The sequence below is a fragment of the Gopherus flavomarginatus genome, chromosome 24, assembly GCF_025201925.1.
Source record: "Gopherus flavomarginatus isolate rGopFla2 chromosome 24, rGopFla2.mat.asm, whole genome shotgun sequence".
NCBI lineage: Eukaryota > Metazoa > Chordata > Testudines > Testudinidae > Gopherus > Gopherus flavomarginatus.
This window is the reverse complement of record NC_066640.1, coordinates 1,273,860-1,293,771: the sequence shown is the minus strand read 5'-3', so window position 1 is coordinate 1,293,771 and position 19,912 is coordinate 1,273,860. Positions and strand designations below refer to the sequence as shown.

Sequence of the window (19,912 nt, the reverse complement as noted above, 5' to 3'; positions counted from 1 at the left end):
GCCCCTGGAGAACCATAGAGAAATAGCCCTTACGATTAACATACTAGATGGTCTGGTGTCAGAATTGAAATATGCGTCCCATCTATCACCCCTCCACAGTTAGGGAAACCCATTTGAGCAAAGCCAGCCACAATGTCACGCATGTTGCCCAGAGTCATGGTTCTTCTGAGCACGATGCGATTAATAGCCCTGCACACTTATACCAGCACAATTCCAGTGGTCGCCTTTCCCACTCCAAACTGGTTAGCGACCGATTGGTAGCTGTCTGGAGTTGCCAGCTTCCAGACTGCAATAGCCACCAGCTTCTCCACCGGCAGGGCAGCTCTCAATCTCATGTCCTTATATTGCACACAGTCCCATGAAAGTGGCTTTCCTCATCCGAAAGTTCTGCAGTCACTGCTCATCATCCCAGACTTGCAGGACGATGTGATCCCACCACTCAGTGCTTGTTTCCCAAGCCCAAAAGTGGCATTCCACGGTGGTGAGCATGTCTGTGAATGCCAAAAGGAATCTCATGTCATATGCGTTGTGTGTCGATATCATCATCGGACTCCTCACTGTCAGTTTGTAGCTTAAGGAATAACTTGACTTCAATTCATGACGTGCTGGTGAGACCCATCAGCATATTCCTCAGCAGTTCGGGATCCATTCCCACAGACCGAAAGGGAAGACAGAGCGCACAGTACAAAAAACACTGAAAGATGGCGCCAAATGTGGACGGAAGCACAGGGTTTGCTGGGATGTGAAGCGATGCATCCCGGGGCGTTGGAACAGGACCCAGAATGTCCCGCACCTCCTGTGCCCCTTCCCACAAGACATGGCTCCAGAATGGGAGGAGGTGCTCTGTGGGATAGCTGTCCATAATGCACCGCTCCCAGTGCCTCTGCAAGTGCCGCAAATGTGGACGTGCCAGTGCACTTGCAGCTGACAGTGTGAACACACTGCAGTGCTTTCCCTGCTGCAGTCTCCGAGGGCTGGTTTAACTCAAAGTACTCTACAGCTGCAAGTGTAGCCATGCCCATACTCTCAGTCATTTTTCTGCATTTAACACGTCATGTTCTGGGAAGCCAGGTGAGATCCCAGTTCATCTAGAGAGAGTTTAGATTATCTAGAGACAGTTTCTAAACACTGGAAACGCAGCGGTATCCCTTGTGCTGATACCTGCAGTTTGTCACAAAACTGGAACTCTCAATCTGTTGTCTTATTCCAGGACTTTAAGGAACAAATGGTGCACCACGCAGCTACCATCATCCTTATCAGTTACTCATACTGTGCCAATTACGTCCGGATTGGGTCTTTGGTGATGTTGCTCCATGTTTCTTCCACTTTTCTCCTAGAGGTAGGTTATTCACTGGTTATAAAATAGCTGTGCACTTTGGCTTCCTTTCTTAGAACATATACTCCTGTTGCACTGTAGCGGATACATTGCAATATCCCTCCCATGCTGTCTCCATTTTTTTGGTTTATTTTCATAGAAAGGTAAGAATGGAAGGGACCTCAAGACGTCATCTAGTCCAGTCCCCTGCATTTTATTTTATCTCTAAAAAAAAAAATGCTAAGAGAAAAGTTTTAAAAAGAACTCTAAGCAGCATTTTGTGTTGGACAATGTTAGGTTCTGATCCTGCACTCTCTTATACATGTGCTTAGCAACACAAGTGACTCTACTTCCAACTAACTCAACTTTCATTCTGCAAAAGTAAGAGTATTTCACCAAAGAAATAACCTAGATGATTCAACTGTCTTCCGATGAGCAATGATGTCAAATTTAGACATTGAATTTATTTATTAAATTGTGAAATAGAGGGATTTTAGTCCTGCTTTGAGTGTAAACTTCAGCACAATCTTCACTATGGAATCTCTACTAGAACTTCCAAATTACGGTCACTATCTTTTTAAGAGTGGTGACAGCTTCCGGTGTCATTTGGTTAGATTATATTGATACTTGGGCCCAAATTTTCCAAAGTCACCACTGACTATGCATGCCCCAGTTTTTGGGTGCCTAACTTTAAACCCCTGAATTTCAGAGTTACTGAGCCCCTGCAGCTCCCATTGATTTCAGGTGGGGCTGTGGGCATTCATGACCTCTGAAAATCAGAATCAAGTGTCACAAGCTGGATGCCCAAAATCAGTGGCCACTGGGAAATTTGGTGATGTGCAGCCTTAGGAATGTTTCCTTCTGTTTTACTGTGCATGCTGCCTTGAGTCCCTCTCTGCAAAGAGTGGGTGTATGCACACTGCATGGACGCAGTTCAAAGTCTCAGAATACCTAGCAATCACCAAGAGCTTGAAACTTGTTTCTAGTTAGCTGGGTAAACATGTAGTACAGTCCCAAGCAAACATTACACAGCAGACTCACTGTAGTTTAGACACACAGTTTACAAACCTGGGCATGTTCTCTCTTATAAGCATTAGAATTAAAATGACCAGGCTGTCACCTGCGTTCGGGGCAGCTCCAGGCACCAGCTCACCAAGCGCGTGTCTGGGGTGGCAGGCTGCGGGGAGCGGCCTGCGGGTCGCCATGAGGGCGGCAGTGAGGCTGCCTTTGGAAGTGTTTCTGCTGGAGGTCCGCTGGTCCCGCAGCTTTGGCGGCAATTTGGTGGCGGGTACACCAAAGGCGTAGGACCAGCAGACCTCCCGCAGGCTTGCCACCGAATCCACGTTACCAGCGGACCTCCCGCAGGCGCGCCACCAAAAGCCGCCTGACTGCCGTGCTTGGGGCGGCAAAATAAATAGAGCCGCCCTTGCCTGCCTTACAGGTTATAGACGTATAAAGTCTGTGTTAATTATCAACTGAAAGAATTTATGGGTACATATTACTACTTCTCTAGCTCATTTGGTGATTCATGATTTGGTGCTTTTTCTAGACAAGTAGCAGCTTTAGAAGGAATTACTGTTATTGGGTCTGATTCTCCGTGCCTGGCACCTTGTGTCACCAGTGATACCCGTGCAAAGTGAGGGCAAAATGCTGCCATTCTGATCTCAGAGCATTGTACACGCATTTTGCCATTGGGTAAATGAAGAAACAAGCAGATCAGGCAGGTGAGAGTCAGTTTCTCGCTGCTGAAAAGACCTAGATAAACATTGTCCCTGGAGCAGGAAAAACTTTCTGGAAAAAACCTGAAAGTACTTTATTAAATAAAATTCAGGGCATAGTATGTAAAGAGTTCCTCCCCTCTCTCAAGAAATGCAACTTCCTGTACTCAGGGTTTCCACCTTGTCCAGGATGTGCTGCCTGCAGGTCTGAAAGGGGAGTTCGATTCCTATGACCCATCTTTGGCCTCTGAGATTGATTTGAGGACTGAATGTCACACTGTGCCTCACTTGTCTGTGTGGGTGTTAACGGTGCCATCACACACTGGCTGACAATAATGGCTTGTTTCTTCTTTCTCCAGCTAACCAAGCTGCTTCATTACTTGAACTGGAGACGCACAAGCCACCTTCTCTTCTTAATTTTCTCATCCATTTTCCTTGTTACTCGGCTCATCGTTTTCCCATGCAGGTGAGCCTTGGCTTTACTGCAGGTTTCTTCAGGTTTTCTTCAAACGTGCCTCCCATGGAGCTTTCCAGAGTCACCAGGGACTTGCCTGGCTTGTCCAGCTTCCATCAGGTAGTTCAAAGCTCCTTGGGGGACAAGGTTGATCCCACTGGGTCTTGACCCTGTTGAATCTGGGATAATTTTAAAAATGATTTATTTTCCCTTTGATAAATAAACACATGTAACCCTGAATCTCTAGGTGCAGCCTCTGCTCCCTCTATTCCAAGGTTTCTCAAACAGCGGTCGCTGCTTGTGTAGGGAAAGCCCCTGGCAGGCTGGGCCGATGTGTTTACCTGACTGTCCGCAGGTCCGGCTGATCGCAGCTCCCGCTGGCTGCGGATTGCTGCTCCAGGCCAATGGGAGCTGCTAGAAGCAGCATGGGCCAACGGATTTACTGGCCGCCGTTTCCAGCAGCTCCCATTGGCCCGGAGCAGCAATCCATGGCCAGTGGGAGCTGCGAATGGCTGGACCTGTGGACGGGGCAGGTAAACACACCCGCCAGGGGCTTTACCTACCCCTGTTTGAGAAATCCTGCTCTATTCCCAGACACTTATCCAGAATAAGACAATCTGAGTGCCTGGGGCTGGGAAGAAATGTTGGCATTTCTCCCACTTTGGAGTTTCTCATACTGGCATCTCAGAGAAAGGACACCTGAGGTAGATGATCCTGTATAGAAGATCTTGTGTGTGGCTATAGGCTGAAGGCTCTTCCAGATCAGAGATCAGGCAGCAGAGTGGACAGGAGTGAACAATGCATAGGGAAGAGACTAAGGCTAGGTCTACACTTGGGGCAGAGATCGACCTAAGATATGCAACTTCAGCTACACAAATAGCGTAGCTGAAGTGGGCGTATCTTAGGTTGATTTACCTAGCCATGAGGATGGCAGCAAGTCGATCGCTGCTGCTCCCGTCAGTTCCACTTCCGCCTCTCACCATGGTGGAGTTCCAGAGTTGACAGCAGTGCGATCGGGGATTGATTTTATTGCGTCTACACTAGATGCGATAAATCGATCCCCACCTGCCAATCTGGCAGATCCGGCGGGTAGTGTAGACGTACCCTAAGGGTCAGAGCTGTAATCTGAATACATTGGTTAATCCAGGTGAGGGAGACACCACAGCACCAGATGCCAAGGAGCTGAGACTGGGATCCATGCTGCTACCCTGCTTCCCCAGCAGCCATGGCAGGATCCCCTCATAGCCCCTGATCTTCCTCGTCTAATTTCAAGAATAAACTTTTTGATGGCCAGTTTATATCCATTTGTTCTTGTGTCCACAGTGGCACTTAATTTAAGTAACTCCTCTCACTCTTGGGTGTTTTATCCCTCTGATGTATTTGTATAGAGTGATCATATCTCCTCTCAGCCTTTCATAGAGTATCAGGGCTGGAAGGGACTTCAGGAGTTCATCTAGTCCAACTCCCTGCTCAAAAAAGGACCAATCCCCAGACAGATTTTTTGCCCCAAATCTCTAAATGGCCCCTTCAGGGATTGAACTCTCAATCCTAAATTTAACAGCCCAATGCTCAAACCGCTGAGCTATCCCTCTTTCCTTTGTTTGGTTAGACTAAACAAGCCAAGCTCTTTGAGTCTCATCTGATAAGGTAGGTTTTCCATTCTTCTGATCATCCTAGTATCCCTTCTCTGTACCTGTTCCAGTTTGAATTCATCTTCCTTAAACATGGGAGACCAGAACTGCCCACAGTATTCCAGATGAGGTCTCACTAGTGCCTTGTATAATGGTACTAACACTTCCCTGTCTCTACTGGAAATACTTTGCTGATGCATCCTAGGACTTCATTAGCCTTTTTCATGGCCGCTTCACACTGGGGACTCAGAGTCATCCTGTGTTCAGCCAACAGACCCAGGTCTTTCTCCTCCTCTGTCACTTCCAACTGATGCATCACCAGCTTATAGCAAAAATCCTTGCCTTTAGTCCCTAAGTGCATGACCTTGCATTTTGCGCTATTAAATTTCATCACATTTCTATTACTCCAGTTTACAGGATCATTCAGATCTTCTTGTATGATATTCTGGTCCTCCTCTGCATTGACTTTCTGTCATCTGCTAATTTTATTCACATACTCCCACTTTTTGTGCCGAGGTCAGTAATGAACATGTTAAATAAGATTGGTTCCAAGGCCAGTCCCTGAGGAACTCCACTAGTAACCTCCCTTCATTTAGGTGCTGGGCCATGCCTAGATTATCTTTAATCTCTACCTCATCCTCAGCGATTAGAAGTCCCACTTCTTCTTTCCTTGTTTTCATTTTATTTATATGAGTATAGAACATTTTGTTGTTGGTTTTAATCTCCTTTGCAAGGTCCAACTCTGCTTGGCTTATGGCAGTTCTCACTTTTTCCCTAAAAGCAGCAGAGAGTCCTGTGGCACTTTATAGACTAACAGACGTTTTGGAGCATGAGCTTTCGTGGGTGAATACCCACTTCATCGGATGCACCCATGCTTCAATATATCTGTTAGTCTATAAAGTGCCACAGGACTCTTTGCTGCTTTTACAGATCCAGACTAACACGGCTCCCCTCTGATACTTGACACTTTTTCCCTATACTTTCTGACTTCCAAGAGGTAGCTTTCCTTGCTGATCCATCGCATCTTCCATTCCTTGTAGGCTTTCTGCTTTCTCTTAATCACCTGTTTAAGATGCTTATTCATCCAGGTTGGTCTGCAACCCTTCCCTATGAATTTTTTCTTCTTATTTGGGATGCAGGCTCTAGCTAGCTTCTGCTACTTTGACTTAAAGTAATTCCAAGCCTCCTCCACATTCAGATCCTTGAGTTCTTCTGTCCAGTCCAATTCCCTAAGAATTCCCTTAATTTATTAAAATCAAAGCCCTTAGTTTCAGATCTATTTTTGTTTATTCTTCTATTTAGTTTAAACTGAATTAGCGCCATGATCACTTGAACCAAGGTTGCCCCCAGTTCTTCCGTGAGGTCCTTACTACTCACCAATACCAAATCTAAAATATCAGCCCCTATTGTTGATTCAGTGACTATTTGGTGAAGAAATCTGTCAGTTATCACATCCAGAAATATCTGGGCCCTACTATTATTAATAACATTTGTCCTCCAATCTATATCTGGGAAATTAAAGCCTCTCATAATCACACAATTCCCAATAGTATTTATGTAATTAAAAACATTAAAGAGGTCTCTATCCAGATCCAGATCAGATCCTGGAGGTCTGTAGCACACCCCAAGCATAGCCCAGGGGAACCTCTAGTAACTTTCTTCCCCAAAGTGATTTTGGCTGAACCAGACTCTGTTTTATCCATTCCATCATTTCTATCTCATTAATATACAGAGCTTCTCCACCACCTTTATCTTTATTCTGTTTTTCCTGAACAGCACATTCCCTTCAGTGCCTGTGCTCCAGCCATGACTACTATTCCATGTTTCTGTTATCCCTCTAATATCTGGTTTTACTTCCTGCACTAGTAGTTCTATTTCCTCCATTTTGTTACCCAGGCTCCTTGCACTGGGGTACAGACATCTTAGTAGTTGCTGCTTGACTTCGCTCACACTCCTCACCCATTTGGGTACAGTCATTCTACAGACAGTATCACCTACCTGACTGTTAGTGTCATTGGTATCAGCACAACCTTTCCTCTGATGTCCATTCTCCCACCCACTGCTGTTCCTTTCTCCATTGCCGTATCCTCTCTTACTTGATCTTTCTCCCTCTCCATGTTAAAATCAGACATGGAGATTACATGAGCATCTCCCCCATGTTCCTAGTTTAAAGCTCTTTTAATCAGTTGTGCCAACGTCCATCCCAGAAGTCTATTTCCCTCTCTATTCAGGTGAAGTCCATCCCATGAGAACAGTCATTTGTCCATGAATGTCTTCCAGTGGTCAAACATCCCAAAGCCCTCCTTATGCCTGAGCCATACATTGATTACCAATCAGTGAATTCTTTCCTGCTCCCATTAGGACTCTCTTCAGTCTCAAGTCCACATCCCGTATCTTCACTCCTGGCAGACAGCTCACCCCTCTGTTCTATGGATCAGCTCTGGTGACAGGGCTGCCAGTTTTTCTTAGTAGGGAGTCCCCAGTCACATAGACCTGCCTCTTCCTGGTGATGATGCAATTCTCCAGTCTTCCTCCTGTTCTTTCAGGCTGCAAGTCCTCTTGTATTTTGTTCTTATTTGCAATCTTCTGTGAGTCATCCTCTGTCCTCCTGGGACTCCAAACTCTGGCTATCTCCATTGACTCCTCCCCTCTTCTTATAGGGCTAGCCGCTCTTCTCTTCCTCCTGGCCCTCCCACCTTCTGTTAGCAGCTGCTGTGCCCCTTCTTCATTCTCCAGCTCAGCAAACCTGCTCCTGAGCTTTGTTTCTCCTTCATTAGCCAGTCTTTTTCTCTGTCTGGTTCTTGTAGTGACATGCTTTCACTGGCCCCTTTCCTCACCCAGCAGTCTCCCCTCACAGTTCTTCAGTCCAGCTTGCATCTGAAAGTCTTGACATTTCCCTTCAGCCTCGTCTTGCCATCCCTCCATCATCTCCCTGAATCCCCTTTAAAACTGAACCTTAGTTACCACCTGCATCTCCAAACTTCAGATCTTCTGTTCCATCAGCTCTGTCAGGTGGCACTTGATGCAAACAAAGCTCTTTTCAGGTACCTGCGCTAAGATCATGTACATGCTGCAGCTTCCACTTCTGGTCCTCTTCTTTGTCTCTTGCATTACTTGGGTCACTACCACTCCTGCCTCCGTGTCCGTCACAGTCTTCCCACCTAAAGTCCTGTCAAGGAAAAAGAAAAACAAAACACAAAAACCCAAACCCCAAAAAACACCAGGACACTACACAATCCCCCCCCTTCCCAACTCCCACGCAAAATCCCCTGTTTACAGTTCTGACTGGATAGGAAGCAGCAGCTGGCTGGGCCAGCGCTGAGCTGAGCCAGCCGGCCAGCACCATGTAGTGACCCACACTGCTACTCCCCAGGAGAGGATCAGCCTGCCACCTCCTCATCCATCTCTGCAATGGAACCGGCCTGCTAACCCCCATGAGCAGGCACAGCCTCAGTATGGAGGTGGGAAGGGGGAAGCCCACTCTGCCTTCCTGCTGCTGGGGGAAAAAATGCAGCAATACAGGACAGCCTCAATGGCTGTGCATATCCCATGAAAATCCAGCATTCACTCGGGAAACTAGCGTGAATTAAAAAAAAAAGCTGATTTTTCTCAGCCTTAACCATGACTCCAAAATCCTTTTCTGAGTCACTGCTTCCCAGGATGGAATTCTCCCCTCCCCTCCCTTCCCCCCCCAGTAACTGTGGCCGACATTCTTTGTTCCCAGCACTTACATTTGGCTGTGTTAAAATGCATATTGTTTGTTTGGGTCCAGCTTCCCAAGTGATCCTGATCACAATGAATCAGTGATTTGCTCTCTTCATTATTTACCACTCCCCCAGTTTTTGTGTCATCCACAAACTTTATCAGTGATGATTTTATGTTTTATTACAGGCTATTCAGGAAAGTGTTAAATAGCACAGGGCCAAAAACCAGTCCCTGCGTGACCCCACTAGAAATAACTCAGTTGATAATGATTCTGCACTTACAGTTACACTTTTAGCTATGTCAGTGACCCAGTTTGTAGTCCATTTAATATGTGCTATGTTAATTTTGTATCATTCTATTTCTTAATCAATTATCACATGATGCCCACTCAAATACTTTACAGAAGTCTCTTTCAACACTATCAGCCAAACTTGTAATCTCATAAAAAATTATATCAAGTTAGTCTGACAGGATCTATTCTCCATAAAACAATGTTGATTGACATTAGTTGTATTACATTCCTTTAATTTTCTATTAATGAGTCCTATATAAGCCTCTGCATCATCTTGCCCAGGACTGATGTCTGACTGATAGGCTTATAATTACCCAGGTCATCCCATTTACTCTCATTAAATTTTGGCACAACATTAGGTTTCTTCCAGTCTCTGGAACTTCTCCAGTGTTCCATAACTTACTGAAAATCAACATTAATGGGCCAATAAGCTCCTCAGCCAGCTCTTATAAAACTCTTGGATATAAGTTATCCAGTTTAACAATGTCTAAGTTTAGTACCTGCTGTTTAATATCCACCTGTGTTACTGCTGAAATCGAAAGTTTTCAGTTTCATCGTCTGACATGACTACACCATTTCCCCTCCCAAATACAGAGCAGGAATATTTATTGAACACTTCTGACTTTTCTCCATTAATACTGACATGTTGGAGCTCCAAGGTCTGGTCCCTTGTTTGTTTGTATAAACACAACTTCAACAGGAGAGATTGAAACAGAACCAATTCTGAGGCACCAATAGCCTGGTGGCCAGGAGATCGGAGATCCAAATTACAGTCCCTGCTCCAAATAATGCAGAGCAGATGTTCGAAAACAGGTGTCCCATATCCCAGATGACTGCCCTAATCACTGGGCTGTTGGCTATAAGGGGAGTAGGGGTAACAATCTCTCTCTTCTTGTGGCTTCTGGAGAGAGAGAACTGACCTGGTTTAGGCTCCTAATTCCAGGAAAAGGTTCATGGTTGTGGGCCCCAAGCAAAGCACCTCCCTCCAGCCCAGAGTTAGGCACCTAACTACCTTTAAGAGTGGGATTTTGGTCATACCCCTCTCTGGGATTTCCTCCTGGCTGATTTAGGTAGATCCCCACTCAGCTTGCTGTCTTCTGTGTCCCTTTTCTTAGGTGCCTAATTCTCCTCATACCTTGTATAGGGAGTCTGGGTGACCAGTTCCACTGGGCCGCAGGGTACCTAAAAATAAGATGTTTCAGCAGCTATGTCCTGTTGTGGAACTAGCCCTAAGTGACCACCAGAAAATCAATGTTCATAAAGGGTTAGCAATCTTGTCCCATTAAAATTAACCAAGTAAAACATACATCCAGTATCTCTGGACACTTTTGTGTAATTTTCACACCATCTTGGTTTGTTGCTACAGCAATTTCCTACCCTTACTAAGAGCCTTGAAAACTCCTAATTATTTCTTTGGCTTAAACTCCCTTGGCTGTGAGTAAGAAGGCTAATGTGATGTATGAATAGGAATGTCAGGTAGTAGGGAGGTGGTATTGCTTCTGCACACAACATTGATGGGACCATTCCTGGAATATTCTATCCAGTTCTGGTGTCCTCACTTCAAAAAGATGTTGAAGAATTTGAAAGAGTTCAGAAAAGAGTCACAAGAACGATTCAAGGTCTGGAGAATCTGCCTTACAGTAAGAGATTTAAGAAGCTCAATCTATCTAATCAAGGATGAAATGAAGAGATGACTTGAGCACAGTCTACAATTGCCTACATGGGGAAACGATTTCTGATAGCAAAGGGCTCTTAAATTTCACAGATCAAGGTGTAATGATATCCAGTGGCTGGAAGTTGAAGATAGACAAATTCAAACTGAAAATAAGGTACCAATATTTAAGTGATAATTAACCATTGGAACAAATTGCCTAGAGAGTTGATAGATTTTTTGTGACTGAAAGTCTTTAACTCAAGAGTGGAGGGCTCTCTGAGGCGCATGCTTCGGTTATGGATGTGATACAGGATTTACTGAGTGAGGTTCTATGGCCTTCCCATGCACTGGATGATCATTATGGTCCCTTTTGGCAGTAAAATCTAAGAAATGCATTTTTATCAGGCTTTGTATCTTCTTCAACTTTTGCTCATTTTATAAATAGTTTCATAGGTCAGGGTGACCTAATTGTCTGTTACCTTTCATTTGCTTTGGACAATTTAAGACATTCATCCAGTGTACTTACCACAACTGGCACAACAAAACTGACCTGAACTTCCACCCAGACCTGGAACTGAACTCTCTGAGGTTTGCCTCTTGCTCTTTCTGTTTAGATCTCATGCCTGTTCGTGACTGTGTTTGTCTCTTGCTATATTGCAGGGTGCTGTATACTTCATTCTATGGTTCCATGGAGTTCTACCAGCCCTACTTCGGATACTATTTAATGAATGCTCTCCTGATGGTTCTGCAGCTGCTGCATGTCTTCTGGGCCAGCCTAATCATTCACATGCTCTACAAATTCGTCAATGGCACGGTATAGCCAGTGCCTGTGCAACCTTAATTCAGTCCCCTTATTGTATGCATTATGATATGGTACAGTCTGTACTACTTTTTCCATAAGATCTCCAGCTGCATTCAGGGTACAGAATGGATGTTGCTCAAGGCATGAATCAAGTCTGTGTACAGAAGAAAACTTTTTGTCTGTGGGAGCCCCACTTTTCACAGGTGGTCACTAATTGAATGTTCCCTATTTTTCAGGTGTCTAGCTTGAGACCCTGGGGTCTGACTTACAGACATGGGCACTCACAGGTGCAGCTAATGTCCATGGCACAGATAAAGTGCTATATAATGCTATATAACTCTGGAAAATCAGGTCCTAAGCATCTCAGATCAGGCACCTAAAATTAGTGGATATTTTTTAACCTTAATCTCTATGTGCCTCAAGCTCCCATCTGTAAATTGGGGGTCCTATTCCCTTCATCGTGCAGGGGATCTGTGAAAATAAGTGAATGTTGGTGAAGCACTCAGATACACTGTCCATCCTATGCAATTGGGCCTGGCTTGCAGCTGGCTACTGGAGCTGGAGGAGGGTCCCTGGCTGTTCTGCTCCTGCTGCTTTTCCAGGGGAAGGGTGGTGCTGCTGTGGCTGTTGCTCGCTCCCCACCTGGTTCCATTCTGCCTGCAGCAGCAGCTTTCTTGCCTTGTTCTCTAGCTCCGGAGTGTGAGGAGGCCTGTCCTGGCAGTGTTGCCCCTTCTGTTGTAGGTTAGCTTTGGCTTGGTTGATGTTCTCCCTTCCCCTCTTGTGTTTGCTTGGTCTGTTTGTCCCACCCATATTCCCCTTTTTCTCCTCCTGCCCTTCCCTTTTGTTGGGAAGACAGCTCCCTTGTGCTCCCTTTCCCTTCCCTTTTCAGCTTCCTCAGCCCCTGCCCAGGGAGCCCTTTTCCCTTGGGGGGGAGGAAGGGGGACAGGTTTTCCCCTGCTTCTCCCTCCCTGCTTCTCAATCCCTTCTCTCCCCCCCCCCCCACCCTGCCCATGGTGCAGAAAGGCACCAGTAGAGCCACTGTAACCATGACATCTGGGTCAGCCCCTCCCCAGAGCCTTCTTCTGAGCCAACTCAAGTGCCTGGGATGGCCTTTCCATTGCACCCCGACAAGCATTATGGCTGGTGTGCACAGGCTTGAAGTGGGAGGTGGCTGTGGCAGGAGATGGAGAGTGTCCCCTTGGGAAGGAAGATGGAGACCCAAAGGTGCTGCCACTGGCCCTGCTGGCAAATGCTATCTTGCTTGCTGACTCGATAAGGTTGCTTGGGAGATGGTCTGTGGGGGGGAGGCAGGGAGAGGGGGGACAGGTGCAGAGTTAAGGGGAAGCACCAGGCTGGGGGGCAGCTGCTGCTTTCAGATTTGGAGGAAGCCTCCCCTTTACCATTCTTGGGGGGAAGCTGCTGTTTCTGCTACACCCCATTTAGTGTCCCCAGGAAAGTTCACTGGGTGGAGCTGGCTGAGGAGGAGGTTTTTTGGGGGGGTGTTATTGCTGCTGTTCCCCTCATTAAAGGAGCCCATGATAGAGGAAGTTGCCAGTGGGGTTTCCTTGTTGTCAACATCAGTCCCCCCGAGTTGGTGCTAAGCTTGAGATTTCTTCCTTGGTTGCCAGTGGGGTGGACTTTGTGACTGGGAGCCTTCCAAAAAACTTGGGGGAGATCTGGAACCTGGGTCTGACACCAGCTGACCCAGGCAGGGATGACCATCTTCCCACCAATCCCAGTCTTGGTGCCAAGCTTATTTTGATGTCCCCCCATTCTCCTTCTGCACTTCACTCCAGCCCTACTTTGGAGGAACCCCTTGGTCCTGGCCCTGGCAGCCTTCTCTTCATGAGCCAGTTAGAGCATGACTTCCTCCGCTACCTCCAAAGACTGTGATATGACCGGCAACTCTTTTATCTCCATCCAAGAGCTCTCCCTCAAGACCTCTCTGAGTTCATAGAATCTGAGAGTTGGAAGAGACCTCAGGAGGTCATCTAGTCCAATCTCCTGCTCAAAGCAGGATCATCCCAACCAGGGCTTTGTCAAGCCATCTAAGGATGGTGATTCCACCACTTCCCTAGGTAACGCATTCCAGTGCTTCACCACCCTCCTAGTGAAATAGTTTTTCCTACTATCCAACCTAGACTTCCCCCACTGCAACTTGAGACCATTGCTCCTTGTTCTGTCTTCTGCCACCACTGAGAACAGCTGAGCTCCATCCCCTTTGGAATCCCCTTTCAGGTAGTTGAAAGCAGCTATCAAATCCCCCCCACTCTTCTCTTCTGCAGACTAAACTAGCCCAGTTCCCTCAGCCTCTCCTTGTAAGTCATGTGCCCCAGATCCCTGATCATTTTCATCGCCCTCCACTGGACTCTCTCCAATTTGTCCACATCCTCTCTGTAGTGGTAGGCCCAAAACTGGACGCAATACTCCAGATGTGGCCTCACCAGTGTTGGATAGAGGGGAATAATCACTTCCCACGATCTGTTCCTACTAATGCAGCCCAATATGTCACTAGCCTTCTTAGCAACAAGGGTACACTGTTGCCGGTGTTTTGCCAGGACCGCCTCAGGATCTGGAAGTTGATCTCCAAAACCAAGTCCATTGTGGCCACTGAGGGTTTAAAGCTCCTTGCTGAATCCCTGTTCCACAATCCATATCTTGTGGCACAGGTGGTGGAGGTCCCCTTGTTGCGCCGGAGGTTGGTCCTGTCAGGTGTTTCCAAAGCTGGAGATCTTCTGGACTACAGGACAGAGTGGAGTCTGGTATGCTCACCCAGCATATGGGGTTGCCCATCCTGCATGTCCTCTGCCATGTGCTGCCAAAGGAAAAGACTGCTCTGCCTTCTGCGTCTGTAGCTTTCTTCAGTGAGTCCTGCAGCAGGGTGTTCCCCGTCCTCTCATCTCCCTTGGCCTGCCAGAGCTTGATGTTGGGCCCCTGCCCTGTGAGCCCTCTCCTGGCTGCTTTTGACCTGGCTTGGACTTTCAGAAAGCCTTTAACACCAAAGGCTCTTAAGCAAAGGCATAAGAGGGAAAGTCCTTTCATGGATCAGAAACTGGTTAAAAGGTAGTAAAGGGTAGGAATAAATAGTCAGTTTTCAGAATGGAGAGAGGTAAATAGTGGTGTCCTCCAGGGGTCTGTACTGGGACAAGTGCTCTTCAACATATTCATAAATGACCTGGAAAAAGGGATAAACAGGGAGGTGGCAAAGTTTGCAGATGATACAAATTACACAACATAGTTAAGTCCAAAGCAGAGTATGAGGAGTTGCAAAGGGATCTGATCAAACTGGTGGCTGGGCAACAAAATGTCAGATGAAATTCAATATTGATAAATGTAAAGTAATGCACATTGGAAAACCTAATCCTGACTATACATACCAAACAGTGGAGTCTACATTTGCTGTTACCACTCAAGAAAGATCTTGGCGACAACATGGATAGATCTCTGATAACGTCTACTCAATGTGCAGCAGCAGTCAAAAAAGCTAAGAGAATATTAGGAACCATTATGAAAGGGAAAGAAAATAAGACAGAAAATATCATAATGCCACTATATAAATTCGCCCACACCTTGAATACTGCATGCAATTGAGGTTGCCCTAGCTCAAAAATATACGTATTAGAATTGGAAAAAGTAAAGGGCAACAAAAATGATTACGGCTATGGAACAGCTTTTCTACAAGGATATATTTAAAAGACTGGGACTGTTCATCTGAGAGCCTATTAGCAGGGGATAAAATCATGAATAGTGTGAAGAAAGTTGACAAGGAAGTGTTAGTTACCTTTCAGTTAACATGGCAACCAGGGATCACCCAATAAGAACATAAGAACGACCATACTGGGACAGACTAAAGGTCCATCTAGCCCAGTATCCTGTCGTCTTACAGTGGCCAATGCCAGGTGCCCCAGAGGGAATGAACAGAGCAGGGAATCATCAAGTGATCTATCACCCATTCCCCGCTTCTGGCAAACAGAGCCTAGAGACACCATCCCTGCCCATCCTGGCTAATAGCCATTGATGGACCTATCCTCCATGAACTTATCTGTTTCTTTTTTGAACCCTGTTATAGTCTTGGCCTTCACAACATCTTCTGGCGAAGACTGAAATTAATAGAGTTCAGAAAAGAATTGGATAAGTTCATAGAGGATGGGTCCATCAGTGGCTATTAGCCAAAATGGTGAGTGTCACAACCCCATGCTCTAGGTGTCCCTAAACATCTGACTGTCTGAAGCCGGGACTGGATGACGGGATGGATTATTTGATAAATTGCCCTGTTCTGTTCATCTCCTCTGATGCACCTGGCATTGGCCACTGTCAGAAGACAGGATACTGGGCTAGAAGGACCATTGGTCTGACTCAGTCTGGCCATTCTTATGTTCTTACATTTTAACTGAAAGCAGGGAGCCTGTCTCTCCTGTGCTATCTCAGTGATTTCTCTCCTGGGCCCAGGCAATATGGAGGAGGAAGCTGTGAGTTCAAATGGAGAGGTGATAGCCTGACCTGGGGTGGAGGGGTTGGCCAGACTGGGAAAAGGAGAATGAGGAGACTGGGTCTGGAGGCTGATGGGGGAGATGCACATTGTGACTAGGAGTTGGGGTGAAGGAGAGACTGGAACTGGGTGGGAAAAGACCCTGGAACTGTAACCTGAGGAGGAAACTGGGAACCAGGGGAGACTGGAACTGGCAGGGCAGAGAGCCTAGGAGTCAAAGGGGAGACTGCTTGGCACTGGCTGGGGAAGGAAACAGTGAGCTGGGGCCTTGTAGGGGAATTGGGAATAGCTGGACAAGTAGCCTAGGACTGGTGGAAGGAGATGAAGCCTTGCAGGACAAGGAGACTGGAATGAGACTGGTACTGGCTAGCTGAGGAAAAGACACTGGGACAAGGAGGCAGCAGTGGGGATGATCTGTGACTGGAACAGGTTTCTGGGGATGGGACAGAAGTGGTCACCGTGGAGTGGAATGGGCAGAAGCCAGGTCTCCTGTACCCAGTCCAATGCTCTATCCACTGCCTCCTGAAGCCCTTATTCACACACAATGTGCCGCAATCAATAGACTTGCCATGGAAGGACCTCGGGGTTTGGCCCATGTGCTCCTAGTGCTAGGAAACCCTTTTGTTTGCTGAATTTCATCCTGTTGCTCCAAACCATGCCACTCTCCTCTTCTACCCCCAGACCAGCACAAACAATTCTTCCCCCTCCTTGGAATTGAGGCTCTGCATAGCCCAGCCAGCTGCAGAAAGCTCTTTTTTCCTTTCCTCTGGCCCCATTAAACAGGGATTTGTTACCCTTCTCTGAACCTAGAAAGGAAATGTGTTCAGGGGCCCCAGCTGTCACAGCAGGGAAGCCCAAGCAAAACCACAGGCCAGCATGCCTTCAGCCCCCTCCTCACGTCTAGCCCAGCTGCAGGGCTGGTGCTTCCATTTAGGCTGCCTAGGCAATCACCTAGGGTGCCAGGATTATTCGGGGGGGCGGCATTTTGCCGGCGGGGGGTGGCAGGCAGCTCCGGTGGACCTGCCGCAGTCGTGCCTGCAGAGGGTCCCCTGGTTCCGCGGCTCCAGTGGAGCTGCCGCAGGCATTCCTGCAGACGGTCCGCTGCTCCCACAGCTCCGGTGGACCTCCCGCAGGCACGGCTGTGGCAGCTTCACTGGAGCCGCGGACCAGCGGACCCTCTCCGCAGGAATTCCTGCGGCAGCTCCACTGGAGCCTCGGGACCAGCACGAGGGGCGGCGAAATGGCCGTGCACCTAGGGCACTAAAAACACTAGTGCCGGTCCTGCCCAGCTGTGAGTGTTTGGAAGGTAAATCCTCCCCACCTAGGAACTTAATGTGCTCCTTTGACCTCAGGCTGCTTCATGACCATACAGCCATTCCTGGCGTCGACTGGGATTGTCCCTGGGTCACCCCTCGAGTGAGACAGAGGGACAGTCAGAGACAGTTTCAAGGAGAGATTCTCCAAAGGGCAGCCCAGGAGGACACGAGAAAGAGTTTGCTAAAGCTCACAACCAGAAATGGCAGCTGGACTCGTCATCCAGTGGCTCAGCTGTTTCTTGTGCAGCTTTCCATGTATTATCGCCTCTGATTTAAAATCTCTCTCTCCTGCAGATGAAAAATGATGCAAGAAGTGACACAGAAGAAAGTGATGAGAGTGAAGAGGTGCAATAACAGAACAAAAAAGAGAAAAATGGGACCCCGTATTTCGGCAATGTCACAAACAATTACAGCCAAAGTAACGGCTACTGCTCTGAAACCAGCCAAAGTGACGTGGCCCAACAACTAACTGGCAGAGCCCATCTCACTAATGGGTGCGCTGATGGCTCCAGAACTGCTGACTGCCCCCGTCCACAACAAACCAGCCCAGTGGCCTTAGGAACTGTCATGGTCACTGTGTAGGTCTGTGGGGATTAGGGTGACCAGCTGTCCCGATTTTATAGGGACAGTCTCGATTTTTGGGTTTTTTTCTTGTATAGACTCCTATTACCGCCCCCACCCCCCCCGTCCTGATTTTTCACACTTGCTTTCTGGTCACCCTAGTGAAGATACAGCCATTTGGCTAGTTAGTTTTAAGACTAGCAACTAAAAGTTGCAAATCTTTTAACCCACAAGACAATGATGTCTTCTTATTACAGATAAGTATTTTCCACAAAACTGATACTGAGCATAACTAATGCCAGAGCCATGCTGAAGAAAGGCACATGTCTCAGGCAGATACTTCCCTTCTGAAGTAGGTCCATTACTTAACTAATAGAGCCTTCTTCCTTGCCTGTGGGAGTGTGGGTTTTGGGTAGTTAGTGAAGTAAGTGTTCTTAAGCAATTCCCAATTATCTATCATGCTTTTCTGTTTAAATTCTTTCTCCCAGCTGATTCAGCTCACAGCTGTTTTCAGCTTTTTGAAACTGGCCCTTTTAAAGAGCCAAGTATATCTATATCTCTGCTCTGGACTTCATTATCAATGTGCTCAAGATGTGATCACTTGTACCTAAGGTACCAGTAAGTTTTAGTTCTGTGAGTAAGGAAATTGTCATCTATAAAAAAAATTAGAAATTCCAAGAATGTTTTGTCCTGGTAGCATAAGACCTTCATCATATATCACTCAAATTAAAGTTATTACATTATAACTAGGTGTGTAAGGAGAGGTCATCCTGTTCCCGAGTGTGATTTGATGGTCTGTAGCAGACACCAGCTAATACCCCATCTTGAGGTTTATCTGTTAGGACATTGGTTCATAAGCAAGCTAGATCATTTTCTTCTGAGCTGTCAGTGACTCAGAAACAGGTAATGCCATTTTTGCCAGAATACCTCTCCCTCGCTTCCCTTGCCCACCTTATCCTTCCTAACTGGGTTACAACCATGATTTTAACATTGCCAGTCATTTGAACCATCCCACCAGGTGTCAGTGACACCAAACAGATCAAATTTATGCACAGAAATGAGTGATTCCAGTTCCTCTTGTTTTGTTACCCAGGCTCCTACTATGGGTACATAGGGACTTAAATAATTTCTTCTCTTTGTGTTCTTTGGTTCCTTGATTAATTTTGTTCTAAACATGTCAGTTTGGTGCTACATAGTGCGAATATCTTCCCTCTTGTCACCCTCCCCTTTTGTTGGTAGTTTAACACCCTCCTGACCACTCTAGCTGGCCTATCCCCAAGAAGATTGGGGCAGAAGGTGGACCAATGTTCCACAAAACCAAAACTCTCCACACTCTACTACTTACCTACCCAGCAGCTCACTTCTGGAATTTTCTTCCTTCTTTTGCTCATGAAAGAGGAAGGGTTTCCGAGAAGATCACTTGGACATTCTTCTGATTAAAATTACATTTTCCAGTAAATAAATTACTTGTTCTAAAAGTGTTGTCCAGCTCTTGTCTGAGTGTCATCGGTGCAGTGATGGGGGAGGGGTTATGAATTTGGGAGGCAATATAAGCTGATATTTAAAAGTGCCCAAGGTCAGTGGAGAGGGCCAGCACAGAGCTGCCTGGCTTTATGCAGCTCCATGTGACATTTTATGAAAATTACTTCATGAGTTAATGTTTGATTATCAGCAGGTAAGTATGCCCAGTGGTCTGTGATGGGATGTTAGATGGGATGGGATCTGAGTTACTACAGAGACTTCTTTCCTGGGTGCTGGCTGGTGAGTCTTGCCGACATGCTCAGGGTTTAGCTGATGGCCATATTTGGGGTCGGGAAGGAATTTTCCTCCAGGGCAGATTGGCAGAGGCCCTGGAGGTTTTTTGCCTTCCTCTGCAGCATGGGGCAGGGGTCACTTGCTGGCGGATTCTCTGCAGCTTGAGGTCTTCAAACCACAATTTGAGGACTTCAGTGGCTCAGACATAGGTTAGAGGTTT

General features: G+C 46.7%; 1 pseudogene; it reads left to right on the top strand.

Moving 5' to 3' along the window:
- LOC127040390 (ceramide synthase 4-like) overlaps positions 1–19,357 on the top strand; it is a 38,490-nt pseudogene extending 19,133 nt beyond the window's left edge.
- Positions 19,358–19,912: the final 555 nt, after the last annotated feature.